This window comes from Silene latifolia, chromosome 3, assembly GCF_048544455.1.
Source record: "Silene latifolia isolate original U9 population chromosome 3, ASM4854445v1, whole genome shotgun sequence".
Classification (NCBI taxonomy): domain Eukaryota; kingdom Viridiplantae; phylum Streptophyta; class Magnoliopsida; order Caryophyllales; family Caryophyllaceae; genus Silene; species Silene latifolia.
In genome coordinates this window covers 113,602,805-113,619,123 of record NC_133528.1, presented here as the reverse complement: position 1 = coordinate 113,619,123, position 16,319 = coordinate 113,602,805, and positions in this window count along the sequence as shown.

The following is a 16,319-nucleotide window of genomic DNA, read 5'->3' as shown; positions in this document are numbered from 1 at the left end:
GAACATTTTATTCATATGGTCATGATATGTGTAAGCACTGCTTCTTATTCTTTAGTCCTTAATGGCTTGAACTTTGGCTATTTTAAAGGGGCTCAAGGATTAAGACAAGGGGGTCCCATTTCTCCTCTTCTTTTTACTATTACACTACTACAAATACAGGCAACCACAACGGCCCTTTAACAACGCTTATTCACGAAAATCATCAAAACACGTTGTAGAATTGATTCCGCGAATTTTACCAAACTTAATTACAACGGTTATGTGTTGTTAACCGTTGTTATTGGTTTTAACAACGGGTCATACTTGAAAAACCATTGTTAATGAAAAAACTAATAACAACGGTTAAATTTTAACCGTTGTTAATGGTTTGGCGCCAAATTAGTGAAAAGTAATCACAACGGTTATATTAGAACCCGTTTTTAATACTTTTTAACAACGGTTGTAGACTCAATAACCGTTGTTATTAATGTTATGAAAATCTTAAGAACAACAGATTGCTTTATTCTGCTATACGCTACAAAACACAAACACAAGCTAATACTGCTACTATATCATCCTCCATTCCTCCCTGATCGTCTCTCTGTCTTCATCTCCGTCACTGTTGTCACGACTTGTCTCCCTCATCGTGTTTATCAATCAGGTATATATATGTTTCTTAGCAACGCTTATAGATATAGGATTTTTTGGGTTATTATCTAATTTGTTGATAATTTAGCTTAATTGCTTTCCTGAATTTCGTTTATTTGTTTGCCTATTATTGTATTTTCTGAATTAGTTGCCTATTATTACGAATGTAGAATAATGACTCGAACTTGGATGATTGATGCAAATATGAGTGACCGCACCTACAAGGATGGTTTAGCTGAATTTTATGAATTCGTTTCGAACAATTTGAAAGGTTCTTCTAGTATTTCATGTCCTTGTGAAAGATGTGGTAATATTAGCTATATGGCTTTTCCGGACGTTAAAATACACCTAGAAAAGTGGAGATTTAGTTGATCCTATACACGTTGGATTTTTCATGGGGAATCATTAGAGGAAGAGAATAACTCTGAAGAAGATGATGTTGAGGTACACAAAAGGCTAACTGATGATCCTGAGTTTGCCGAGTTTTTTGAGTTGGAAGGGTTGGAAGTAGAGAAGTTGAATGTTGGGTCTATAGATAATGAAGAGAATGATGATGAGTCCATTGCTTTTGAAGATGTAGGTGATGACACTAGTAATTGGGATGACCTTAATAACATGTATGAGAAGTTGTGTGAGTCTGAAGCACCTCTGTATCCTGGTTGTAAGTTCACAAAAATGTCGGCTGTGGTGAAGTTGTATAATATCAAGGGGGCAAATGGGGTGAGTGACACGTGTTTCACTAGTTTTTTAGCCTTGATAAAGGAGTTGCTTTCCGATGGTAATGTTCTACCTGTTAAGACATATGAGGCGAAAAACTAATAAGAGGAGTGGGTATGAAATATGAGAAAATACATGCATGTCCAAATGATTGCATATTGTATCGGAAATTATATCAAAACTTAACCAATTGCCCTAAATGTTTGGAGTGGCGTTATAAGGATAAGGAAGGGATCCCGGCTAAGGTGTTGTGGTATTTTCCATTGATACCAAGAGTCATAAGGATTTATGCGAATCCCGATGATGCAAAAATGTTAACTTGGCATGAAACAGGAAGAATAAATGATGGAAAGCTATGACACCCGGCAGATGGTAAGCAATGGAAATCGTTCGACGCTAAGTATCCCGAGTTCGGCAATGAACCTAGAAACTTACGTCTAGCGCTGTCCACTGATGGAATGAACCCACACGGAAACATGAGTAGCCAACATAGTACTTGGCCAGTAGTGTTGGCTATTTATAACTTACCTCCATATGTGTGCATGAAAAGAAAGTATTTGATGTTGTTGTTGTTGTTAATTTCCGGCCCTAAACAACCTGGAAATGATATAGATGTATATTTGGAACCTCTTCTAGATGATTTGCGATTATTGTGGGATAGTGGGATAGAAGTATTTGATGCATATAAGAATGAAACTTTCAATTTGAGAGCGATGTTATTGTGTACAATAACTGACTATCCGGCTTATGGCGACCTTTATGGGCACACAGTTCATGGGAAAGAGGCTTGTCCATTGTGTGGGGAGGATATCGAGTCTGAATACTTGAAGTCTTCTCGTAAGTATGTGTATATGGGAAATAGGAGGTTCTTGTATCATGACCATTGTTATCGCAAGATGCAGAAAACATTCAATGGAAGACAAGAACTTCGTCAACCTCCTAGAATTTTGAGTGGGCATGAAGTTTATCAGAAAGTAAAGCATATTGAGATAGATTATGGGAAGAAGAGCGGCTCTAAATTGTCTACTCGTGGGTATAAGAAAAGATCCATATTTTTAAATAAACTTCCATATTGGCCGACTGGAGGTCGCATTGCCTCGATTTCATGCACATTGAGAAAAATGTCTGTGATAATATTATCAATACCCTTCCGAATGTTCCTGGTAAAACAAAGGATAACGCCGCAGCTAGGGAAGATATGAAAATGATGGGTATTAGGCTAGAGTTGGCACCACGAAGAGAGGTAATCGTACATTTTTACCGCCAAGACTTTTACCCTTTCACGGAATGAGAAAAAAGGGTTCTGCATGCTTGAATGGAATTAAAGTGCCACATGGTTATTCGTCGAACATCAAAAGCCTAGTGTCGATGCAAGACCTAAAACTCACCGGGTTAAAGTCATATGATTGTCACACTTTGATGCAACAATTACTACCTGTGGCTATTCGTTCCATTTTACCTGAAAAGGTAAGATATGCTATAACTAGATTCTGTCTCTTCTTCCAGTCCATATGCGAGAAAGTCATCGATCCCGATGACGCGGATTCATTGCAGGACCTCGTTGTAACCTCTCTTTGTCAGTTGGAAATGTATTTTCCACCCTCTTTCTTCACTATCATGATTCATCTGACCATTCACTTGGTTAGGGAGATTTTGTACCTTGGGCCCGTGTACTTGAGATACCAGTATCCTTTCGAAAGATTGATGAATGTCTACAAGGACTATACATCTAATCGGTATCGTCCGGAAGTTTGTATTGCTGAACGCGCTATTTTAGACGAAGCTCTTTCATATTGTTACGCTCATCTCTCCCCTGAGGAGTTGATTGGCGTTCCTAAGAATCGTCATAGTGACTGGATGACCGAAAAAGGTATTAGGGGCCGGGTTGAAAAAATTGTGACACGTGAAATGTTGCATTTAGCACACACGTATGTGCTAAACAACGAAGATGAGGTGCAACCTTATATTCAACAACACAAATATGAGCTCAAATACGATCACCCAAACAAGACCGAGAAGTGGATTGGGAACGAGCATACGAAGACGTTTGCAGAGTGGTTTAGGAATATTGTCTTAGAGTGTACTGATCAAACTGGTGATGATATCTCTCCTAGGTTACTACGTCTTGGTTTAGGTCCAAATGCCAGGGTCACCTTTTACAACAGTTTTGCCATTAATGGATATACTTTTTACACCCGCGAGCAAGATGAGTTGAGCACAATGCAAAATAGTGGTGTGAGTTCTGAATTTGAGGCAATGCACTTTGCTACTTCAAAAGATAAAAAGCCTATTTGGGGAAAATGCCTTTATTATGGTGTTATTCAAGAAATATTGGTACTAGATTACATTGATTTCACAATGCCTTTGTTTCGATGTAACTGGGTTGATAACAACATCCATTGTGTCCGAAAGGATAAGATGGGATTTACGTTGGTCAATCTGGGTAAGGTTGGCAATAATAAGGACGATCCTTTCATAATGGCATCCCAAGCTAAACAAGTGTTCTATGTCACCGATCCTATGGATAAGAAGTGGTCTGTTGTACTGTCTATAAGGAGTAGAAGGAGTAGTCCATCCGATAATGGTGATGATGATCAGGATGTCGTTTTTGAGGGAATGGATCAGTCTACCACTGTATCTTATTTCGACGATGTTGACACCGATCATGAGGACACTGAAAGCATCTATATGCGTGATGACCATGGTGAAGGTATTTGGGTTAAGGAAGAAACTATGACATCCAAGAAACGTCCCCGATCCCGAGATAGTTCATCGGACACGTTGATATGGACGACCAACATTTTGAGTCATTTTCAGACCAATAATTTGATGGTTTAATTTATTGGTAAATCAATAATGGTCATTATATTGTTAAATAAAAATTCCCAAATTTGCATGGCATGGTAAATCCTGTAGCTTAGATATGCAGTATGCATGCATGCTGGTGTTGTCTTATTTTCTTGATCTTATTATTAGATGTGGATCTTTGGGGTTGAAATTGTTTGAATAATGTTGCAAAGATATGGTGCTTCTCACATTTACGATATGTATTGTTACTGAGTTTGACCGTAATGGAATTACAGTAATTTAAAAAAAAAAAAAAGAGGTTCAACAATAACAACGGTTATATTTAAATTACCCGTTGTTAATACTTTCAACAACGGGTGTAGTACCTCTACCCGTTGTCAATGATTTTTTTGACATATTTCATTTGGCGCAAATTTGGTTAATAAAAATAACACCGTTGTGAATGACTTTCACAAATACCGCGCATAATATTCAACAACAGGTTTTAAACGAAGAACCGTTGTTAAAAGTCTTAACAATTTTGGAGGTAAAGTTACAACAACGGGTTTTAAACTAAGAACCGTTGTTACTAACAATTTCAACAACGGGTATGTAACATAAACCCGCTGTTAAAAGACTTCACAATTTTGGAGAGAAAGTTACAACAACGGTTATACATATGACAACCGTTGTTATATTATTCCCTCCAAATTTTTGAAACACTTTCCACAACGGAGAACACCCAACAACAACGGCTTTTAACCGTGGTGAATACATTCGACAACGGTTTCATTAAATAACCAAACCGTTGTAAATACCTTCTACAACGGCCGCTTTAACAACGTCCGCTTTTTGTTTTTACAACGGTTTTTACCCGTTGTTATAGCCTGTATCTGTAGTAGTGTTACCATGGAGTATCTTACTAGGATACTGAATTATGTCACCACCACAATGCCTTTCAAGTTTCATCCTCTGTGTGGACAGCTTGGATTATCCCATCTACTCTTTGCAGATGATTTACTATTATTTTCTAAAGGGGATATCAAGTCTATGATGATACTATTGAGAGCATTTTTCACCTTTTCAGCTGCTACTGGATTACAAATGAACTCCATGAAATCAAACATTTACTTCAATGGGGTTCATAGTTCAGTAAAGGCAGATATTCTTCAAGTATCTGGTTTTGTTGAAGGTACCACCTCTTTTAAATATTTTGGTGTACCTATTGTAGCAGGCAGACTCTCTCTTAAGCATTGTGCTGTACTGATTGATAACATCACTGATAGAATCAGGAGCTTTGGTACAAGGAAATTATCATACAGTGCCAGACTTATTTTGGTCAATTCTGTACTGACTTGCCTGTACAGTTATTGGGCTACTATTTTTGTCATTCCCAAGGGTGTCATAAAGAGGATTGATGCCATATGTAGGAACTATCTGTGGGATAGTACTACTGAGTATGTGAGGTCACCATTAGTAAGTTGGGGGAAGGTATGTGTACCAAAGAATGAGGGAGGACTTGGCATACGAGATAGCTACTATTGGAATGCTGCTGCTATTGGAAAGTTAGTTTGGTGGATCCATACTAAGCCTGACAGTTTGTGGGTAAGGTGGGTTAATCACTTATACATAAAAGACGCAGCCTGGTCTTCTTACTCACCTAAGCCTGATGCTTCTTGGAGTTGAAAGACTATATGTAAAATTAAAGACAAATTTTCTTTGGGGTTCTCTGTTGTCCAATGGATCCCCAATCCTGCTGGTTACACTGTAACTAGTGGGTACCATTGGATCAGGCAGAAATATCCCGAGGTTAGCTGGTTTAAGAGTATCTGGAATTCTTGGTGGGTACCATAACACACTTTTATCAACTGGTTGATTGCAAGAGAGGCCCTGTTGCTGAAAGATCATTTATTTCGTTTGGGGGTCTGTTCTGATGATGTCTGCTTCCTGTGTGGTATAGGCACTGAAAGTCACCTGCATATGTTCCAACAGTGCGTGTATACCCAGAAATTATGGAGATGATTAGCACCAGACTGAACATTGTGTTTTCTGCAGCAAATGTTCTGGCCTGGTTGCAGACTAAACCCTGGTCTAAAATCAAGAAGAAGGTCACTAATGCTTGGATACAGGCTCTACACTATATGGTGTGGAGACAGAGGAATCTGGTTCGAGTAAATGGAGCGCTTGCACACCCTGATAGAATGTTCCATGAAATTTGTAGCATGATGAGAATTAGATCTATTTATTGGCTTAAAAATATAATGTTGGATAGAGATAAGGCATGGATTTACACAATTAGCTCCTAATTTCGTGATCTAGTCCTTAAAATTGTACCACTTATGGGTAGTTTGTAATAGTTTGTTCATGTTATTAATGGAAAGCTAACCTTTCACAAAAGAAAAACCTTACTTTGGCCACTGGGCCAATCGAGCGAAAGGTTAATTATTTTCGGATAGTGGACATCGAGGCATCTTTAAATATACTTTTGGGTAGGCCCTGGATTCACGCTTCCAAAGCAGTAACATCCACCTTACACCAAAAGATCAAGATCCCTCTAGATGGTAAGGTAGTGACGATCTGTAACAACCCGGATTATAAAATAAAGGGAAAACGTATATAAAATGAATTATCAGAGTATAACAATGATAAAGGGGTCAAGGTGGCGGAAACACCTGACCAATCCGGTTCGCTACTAAAACCAAAACAAACTAATACATTATTCAAGGTTCTCAAAACATAAAAATCAAACTCCTAATTTATTATTTGTCTCGCCCCTCGATGCATCCCAAAAACCATCTTCCAAACGGCGACGAGCATTCAACCTAAGAATGGGGGTCGACAATCAGCCGGGAGTAACTAGATGCTCTCCCAGTCATGTTTACAACAATTCAATATAACCAACAATCATTAACAATTGAAATACAAAACCAGTAAACATGCGAGATCATCTACACTCATGAAAATCAAACTCAGACTTACTACTCATGATATTATTAGACTATTGAGACTATATGAACTTAGACCATATGCAACCACTAGACCATGACTCACAAACTAAAGTAGACACGATCCACAGCATATAAGGCACAAAGCTAGCAACAACGCATAGCGAATAGAGCGAACGCCGCTAGAACATTTAACTGATGAACTAGCAGATGGAACGTTTAACTGACGAACCATCGGTTGTGAAGTATTTAACTGATACTCCACGGTACTATGTATAGCGTATCACTACTGCCTATATGCCTAAGACCTGGCCAAACCTCTTGATGCATTAACTGTACACCGAACGACACTCGGGACCCAGAACGTTTAATCGACGAATCTGCCACCCCCGAACATAGACTAATAAACCTCCGAAGAGCAGCTCTTGATTCATTCCGATAGTATTTAACTGATACTACCGTCATCTATTCGACCAGCCAACAAATAAATGCACAGTTTGCATGAACCACATCACGACTCAACTCAGAAGAACAGTTTAACTGACTGTCCAACTCATGCAAATTCACAATTTAACTGACTGTACAACTCATGCGTGAATAACATCACGACTCAACATAGTAGAATAGTTTAACTGACTGTCCTACCAACATATGAACAAGAGTAACAAATGACACATGCACACATTGTCATATAATAACTGAACATACACAACATGTGAATCAAGTACTAACAATCAATGTTATAGTAACCTTAACTACAACATGAACTCTGGGTGCGAGGTTATAGTAACCTCTACTATAACTTCAACATATATAACTTGAAGTTATACTTACCTCAACCATAACCTTGACACGAAACTCAAAGTTATACTAGTTCCAACCATAACCTTGAGCCATAAATCTCTGGGTATGTTAGTTTCAACTATAACTTTAACTCGTATCCAATGTTAGTAGATTCAGCTATAACCTTGAATTCATATTTCCAAGGTTATAACTCAAACAGCCATAACTAGAGCAACAACCCAAAGTTGTACTAACTTCAGATATAACACTCGAATCATCATCAAGGTTATACTAGCTTTAGCTATAACTTTGGAGAGCACTCTTGGCCGCCTATCATGCCGCCACTAGGGTTTATTCGTAAACCCTAATTGCGCTCATGACACCCATATTTAGCGCATAAACAACATATATGATATATAATTAAGTGAAAATTGTCATTTACCACCTACTATTTACCGTATTTTACAAACTACCATCTTGTATTTTGTTTATTATAAATTACCACCTACATTACATGGTATATATCCCATCTACCACCATATTTAATTCCCGATCATCATTTTACATATGTTTCGAGACTCTCAACTCGTTAAGTTAATAAACTATAAAATGACTAAAACACCCTAACTTTAATCCACTCAAAACACATGCTACCAATTACCATCCAAATTAAAAGATAAACTACATCAATACATCACCAACAATCCAATAATTCATCATAATTACCTACTACCTTCATCCTTCCAAAAAAAAAAAAAACCAGAAAAATGAGTTGTGAATTGCAACCCAAAACCCCCCAAAATCAATAAACATAATTGAAAGATCCCTAAGAAATGTGTTTAATATGTAAAACTCATTTCAACATCATTATCATAAACCTCAACTCTACCATCTTTTGTTAATTTCCACCAACCTTATCGATACCAGCAACGCTCAATCTGCGCTATTAAAACTAGGTAGCCAAAAATCTCACCGGCCAGATTGCCGAGGTGTCCCGTCAATTCTCCGCCATCAATGGCTAAGTGTAGTGGAGAAGGAGATGGCGGCGAGAAGTTAGAGGTTAGGGTGAAAAAGGTGGCAAATCTGGTGGTGAAACGGAATGTCTAGGATGACGGTGCGGAGGATGGTGGTCAGATGGCGATGGTGAAGATGTTGGGTGAGGGCGTGAGGTGGCAGGGCCGAGAAGATGTGGGAGGGACGATTTATGGTGGACTGGGGCGAGAAAGGGGATGATGATGGGGTGAGATTAATGATGGATGATTGTTGGTTCTTCTTCCGGCAGATGAAGGTCCTCACAATTTTGGTGGTTGGATTTTGATTCTTCACAAAATAATTTGATCTTGATTGTAATTTAGGTTTAAAGAGTTTGATTTAGTTTGGTCTTCTTTAATTTAGATGGTAGTCAGTGTTTGAAGTGAATAAAATTAAGGGTGTTTTGGTCATTTTAAAGTCTATACGCTTAATGAGTCGGGAATTAATTAAATGACGATCGGGAACGAAATACAGTGGGAGTTCGGATATATACGGTGTAATGTAGGTGGTAATTTGTAATAAACAAAATACAAGGTGGTAGTTTGTAAAATACGATAAACAGTAGGTGGTAACTTACAATTTTCTCTATAATTAAGACATTAAAATATATACAAACATGCGAAAAATATAATTAACATGATAATAAAGAATCAAACATGTACCAATCATACAATTCAATCATTAAATCACATTAATTACATCAATTGGCATAAACACAATTAAAAGAGAAACACCTAGTTACCTTTTTAGCAATTAAAGATCGCAATAAAGAAAACCTCCATGAAAGACACGATCATCAAAACTTGTCTCCAACACGTGTCCATGTCCCAAAAATCAACTTTAATCAATATCCAAATCCAAATCCATGAAAGGACCATAAAAGGCTCTTTTTTTTTCTTTACCCATTAAAATAAGAGACCCAAAACGTAGGTCTAAAGGTTCATACAAATAATCCTCATAAAAATATTTGGAGAAGAATATGTTGCAAGGATAAGAGCAAGGATTATGAAAACATAATTTTCTTTTAAATTGGGAAGAAGGAAAGATGCACAACAATAGAGTCAAAGGGAGAAAAAGAGAACAAAAGAGAGAAAAGGGAGGAGAGGACGTGTGGTAGCATAATGCACAAAACAAAAGGATTGACCTAGTTGCTTGCTAGGTTAAATTCTATTTATAAGGAGAATAACTAATGGGCTTTGGGTCCATTAGCTCATATAATGGATTATCTGATTACAAATCAGGTTGGACCATATTAAAACGTAAGGAGAGCTTATCATGGAAAAGTAATTATTAAATTAAAATAATTAAATAGTGCACGAACATTTTAACCCATCCAAACGTAGATCAAAACGGGAAATAATAAAATAGAGAATGGATACGATAAAGACATATATTCAAAATACACTATTAATCTTCGAAATAATTAATTTAATAAAATAGTTTTATAATAAAATATTATTATAAAATACGGGGTGTTACAATCCAACCCCCTAAAAAGAAGTTTCGTTCTCGAAACTTGAAGTTCAAAGATAAGATCAAAAGAATGTAAGAATGACAAGTGATCATCAACAAACGTCACCTCGGAATCCTAACCGTTGCGCACTCTGATCCTTATCAATGCTCAAACCAAATAAAAGATATCGCAAATCCTCAATGTTATTATCATCCCCATGCACTTTACTATCTCAAAAGCCACATCAAACTCATACCATCGAAGTCCATAAAGATCATTAAGCCTACTTCGAATCCTCATAATTCAAACACTCAACCAACTACTATAACCATCATTCAAAAACATATACCATCTCTCATAATCTGTATGAACTTACTACTATTACTCCAAGTCCACATAACCTTTAAGAAATTCCTCCAATTCTAGTTTACCATTCACCACAAGATCTGACGTTAACCAGAACCCCAAATAGATAATCTCTAAACCAAGAGTATCTTTCGAATGAGAAAACTTTTCCATTCACGAGTGACATTAGAATCACTCTTACTCTAATATCCTCAAAGCGAGTAGTGTTTACTACCAATCATAACTCTTAAGCTCAAAAGGCTTAAATAAATCTTGATGATTCTCGATATATATCTAGTATCCAAAGTCATCAATCTCAAACCTCAAACTCTGACTAAATTGCCAAAATCCTATCCAACCTCAAACTCATGACAACATCATCAGCCGCACTCGCAAGACTCAATCATTCCCTTTGAACAAAAATGATCACAACGATCCTAAGCACCCAAAGAACCATACACCTTTAGTTAAGGAAATATCTATTGTACCACAAACCACTTGCCATTGGTAACGCATTTCCATCAAAGCATAATAATAGCATCATACAACTCTCATCACCTGTGCTCATATAACGACAAAGCTCATAACCTCAATTTTTAATCACATTCTACTATCCATGAACATTATCTTTACATCACGAATCAACCACAAGACTATAAGAATCTATGTCCTCCAAGTAATCCCTCATACCCATAATGAAACGCTTTATCTCAGATAGAACAAACAAACATCTATGTACCCTCACTGTAATAACATCCTCAAACATTATAAGCTTAGTATAAGGCCTTCAATACTCTATATTCGAAACATTAAATTTTATCCCAATTCATACTCGCACATAAAAATGCTACTATGTTCTCAACCTCAAATAACCAAACATCAAACTCCAAGCATCTAACATTGCTCACCAAGGATCCAAGTTTCGACTACGAGATGATCACAAGTATCTCTAAAGAAGGAAATTTAAAAGCTTTTAAGTTGCCATGAAAGAATAAATAACTTCCAAACCAAAACAAAATATTTTCATGCAATACCACAAGGCAAAAGAACACATAGCTTTAGGATGTATAAGCTCAGAGAGAAATAAATGTTAAAATGGTAATTACAAAAGTTCAAAGAAGAAGGAACTGGAGCTAAAATAAAGAATAAATAGAGAGTAACGATAGATGAAACGGACAGAGGACAAAGATAAAAAGAAACCTTTGGCCCGAAGGCTCAAACAAAAGAGGTATGGTTAACACGTGCAAGGATGACAAGAATAGACGACTCCAAGAACTAGTTTATCTACCCGAAGACGATTCATTAAGATAAGATGAATAAAGCAGATAACCAGGATCTTACAATTCTCGTACAATCATCACTCAAGGTAACAATGTCTCGTAACATCCTTTCATCACATCTCCATAATACCTCAGGACCAACATATCTCTATATAATTGCCCCTTTACAATCACTATATTCCTCAATTATCAACTCTCAACATCATAAACTCTCACGACCATCAACTCTCATATCCTTCCACTCTCAATAACTCCATCTAACCACACTTTATGAAGTAATCCATAGCAATCTCTATACCCTCAAAACACGAACACCACGATCCATTATAAGCATCGTCAACATGTCCGTTCACTAAGGCAACGCTCGAACACTTTAACATTAACATCTCTCAAGTCCATAAATTACTATTTGTCTCTCTCAAACAATCCTTTAAAACGTATGATCAGTCAATAACTCCTTAACGGATAAATCATAAAATCTTTCATAACTCACTAATAGCCATTAACGATCTTTATTCCTCAAATGATATTTCAATTAAAGACGAGTATAGTCTCCAAAATTCTCAACATGCTCAATCTAAACTCCACGATAACATTCAATTCATTTACATTACTCTACTCTCGATCCATAAATAACTCGCATAACTTTTCCCTTAACACAAGAAAAACTTCAATAATAAATCTGACCATTAAGAGCATAAGCCACGATATTCCCAAATAATATCATAAGATAAATCTACTCATCATATCTCTCATTTCTTGTGAACTATGAAACCACAATCATATATCTAATACCACATATCATCACTCTTTATCATCAATAAGGATTTCTTGAAGCACATTAAAGGACTTAACAACCACTTATCCCAAAGTAAACTTCATCTCAACAACCTCAAATCTCAAAGTAAATTTATTCGTTACCAAACTCATAATAATAAATGCTCTTTCCATTCGTACTTGAACATCCATAACTACCATCAATCCTAACTTGATACCTCAAGAAACCACAAGGGGATCAACCTCGACATCACCTCAAACAAGGATTAAAATATTTGACCAACATATAACCAAACTGCATGACACGTAACATGCAAAGGACATTTTCAGAATTGACCGTCTTTAAAATCAACAAGGAATGCTCGAAAAGGTCATACATGAACAACAGTTTTTATACAATTAATGACGAAACAAAACATCAAGTCCTAAACAACACAATACGTAAACTATACATTCAATACAATTAATAAGGATAAACAGTGAGACATAAACAAACACATACATAAAAAAAAATAATTAATACCATTAATAACAATATGAAACATTAAGGCACCAACAAACAAGTGCATAAATAACAAATATATGAATAAAACATGTAATACAATTAACAATGTTGCGAAACATTAAGGCCTAAAAAGTAAGTACATGAACAATACATGTAATACAATTAATAACGATGCGAAATATTAAAGCATAAACAAACAAGTCCTTAATTGTTTCTACCCCCATTTACTCTCACTCATTTACTAAGTCAATTTATTTTAGAAATTAACTACGCGAGAGTTGGGAGCGTGTTCGCTCTGATACCAACTGTAACAACCCGGATTATAAAACAAAAGGAAAACTAATATATAATGAATTATCAGAGTATAACAATGATAAAGGGGTCAAGGTGGCGGAAACACCTGACCAATCCGGTTCGCTACTAAAACCAAAACAAACTAATACATTATTCAAGGTTCTCAAAACATAAAAATCAAACTCCTAATTTATTATTCGTCTCGCCCCTCGATGCATCCCAAACAACATCTTCCAAACAGCGACGAGCATTCAACCTGAGAATGGGGGTCGACAATCAGTCGGGAGTAACTAGATGCTCTCCCAGTCATGTTTACAACAATTGAATATAACCAATAATCATTAACAATTGAAATGCAAAACCAGTAAACATGCGAGATCATCTACACTCATGAAAATCAAACTCAGACTTACTACTCATGATATTATCAACACTAGATGATTGAGACTATATGAACTTAGACCATATGCAACCACTAGACCATGACTCACAAACTAAAGAAGACACGATCCACATCACATAAGGCACAAAGCTAGCAACAACGCATAGCGAAAAGAGCGAACGCCGCTAGAACATTTAACTGATGAACTAGCAGATGGAACGTTTAACTGACGAACCATCGGTTGTGAAGTATTTAACTGATACTCCACGGTACTATGTATAGCGTATCACCACTGCCTATATGCCTAAGACCTGGCCAGACCTCTCGATTCATTAATCGACACGAACGACGACACTCGGGACCCAGAACGTTTAACTGACGAATCTGGCCACCTCCAAACATAGACCAATAAACCTCCGAAGAGCAGCTATTGATTCATTCCGATAGTATTTAACTGATACTACCGTCATCTATTCGACCAACCAACAAATAAATGCACAGTTTGCGTGAACCACATCATGACTCAACTCAGAAGAACAGTTTACCTGACTGTCCAACTCATGCAAATGCACAATTTAACTGACTGTACAACTCATGCATGAATAACATCACGACTTAACATAGTAGAACAGTTTAACTGACTGTCCTACCAACATATGAACAAGAGTAACAAACGACACATGCACACATTGTCATATAATAACTGAACACACACAACATGTGAAGCAAGTACTAACAATCAATGTTATAGTAACCTTAACTACAACATGAACTCTGGGTGCGAGGTTATAGTAACCTCTACTATAACTTCAACATATATAACTTAAAATTATACTTACCTCAACCATAACCTTGACACGAAATTCAAAGTTATACTAGTTCCAACCATAACCTTGAGCCATAAATCTCAGGGTACGTTAGTTTCAGCTATAACTTTAACTCGTATCCAATGTTAATAGATTCAACTATAACCTTGAATTCATATTTTCAAGGTTATAACTCAAACAGCCATAACTAGAGCAACAACCCAAAGTTGTACTAACTTCAGATATAACACTCGAATCATCATCAAGGTTATACTAGCTTTAGCTATAACTTTGGAGAGCACTCTTGGCCGCCTATCATGCCGCCAGTAGGGTCTAATTGCGCTCATGACACCTATATTTAGCGCATAAACAACATATATGATATATAATTAAGACATTAAAATATATACAAACATGCGAAAAACATAATTAACATGATAATAAAGAATCAAACATGTACCAATCATACAATTCAATCATTAAATCATATTAATTACATCAATTGGCATAAACACAATTAAAAGAGAAACACCTAGTTACCTTTTTAGCAATTAAAGACTGCAATAAAGAAAACCTCCATGAAAGACACGATCATCAAAACTTGTCTCCAACACGTGTCCATGTCCCAAAAATCAACTTTAATGAATATCCGAATCCAAATCCATGAAAGGACCATAAAAGACTCTTTTTTTTCTTTACCCATTAAAATAAGAGACCCAAAACGTAGGTCTAAAGGTTCATACAAATAATCCTCATAAAAATATTTGGAGAAGAATATGTTGCAAGGATAAGAGCAAGGATTATGAAAACATAATTTTCTTTTAAATTGGGAAGAAGGAAAGATGCACAACAATGGAGTCAAAGGGAGAAAAAGAGAACAAAAGAGAGAAAAGGGAGGAGAGGACGTGCGGCAGCATAACGCACAAAACAAACACTATTACAAATCCAGGCAACCAAAACGACCCTTTAACAACGCTTATTCACGAAAATCACCATAAGACGTTGTAGAATGGATGGCGCGAAAATTTACTAAACTTAATTACAACGGTTATGTGTTGTTAACCATTGTTATTAGTTTTAACAACGGGTCAAACTTGCACAACCGTTTGATGCGTGTATTTTATATAGGTATTTTGTACTTCATTTGCACGCATCTCTATGCATTTTGTGTAGTGTTTAGCTACAAATGTCCCCCAAATTGTCTACTTTGGTTTCTCTTGTATTATTTACAGGTATGAACCGGAAAGGAGCATAATCAAGCCTTAAACATGTCCCTATGCATGCATTTAGGAAATGAGTTGAGTCGGAGCTTGGAAACTACTAATTGTGATGCGCAAAGAAGTAAGATAGCTAGGCGAGCAAAGGAATAACTTCAAATTACTAATGCCTAGTTTGAATATCCATATCTCAAGTTCTACAACTGATTTTCAGGTGATTCCAATTGGAGATGAAAGCTTGTCCTCTTAGCCAGGGGCGGATCCTGGATTTGAGTAAAATGGGGGCACACTAAAAAAAAAATTGCGGACAACATTTATACATTAAAATGAGACCGAGAAATTACCAGTTTCTTCCTCTATTAGTTTTAA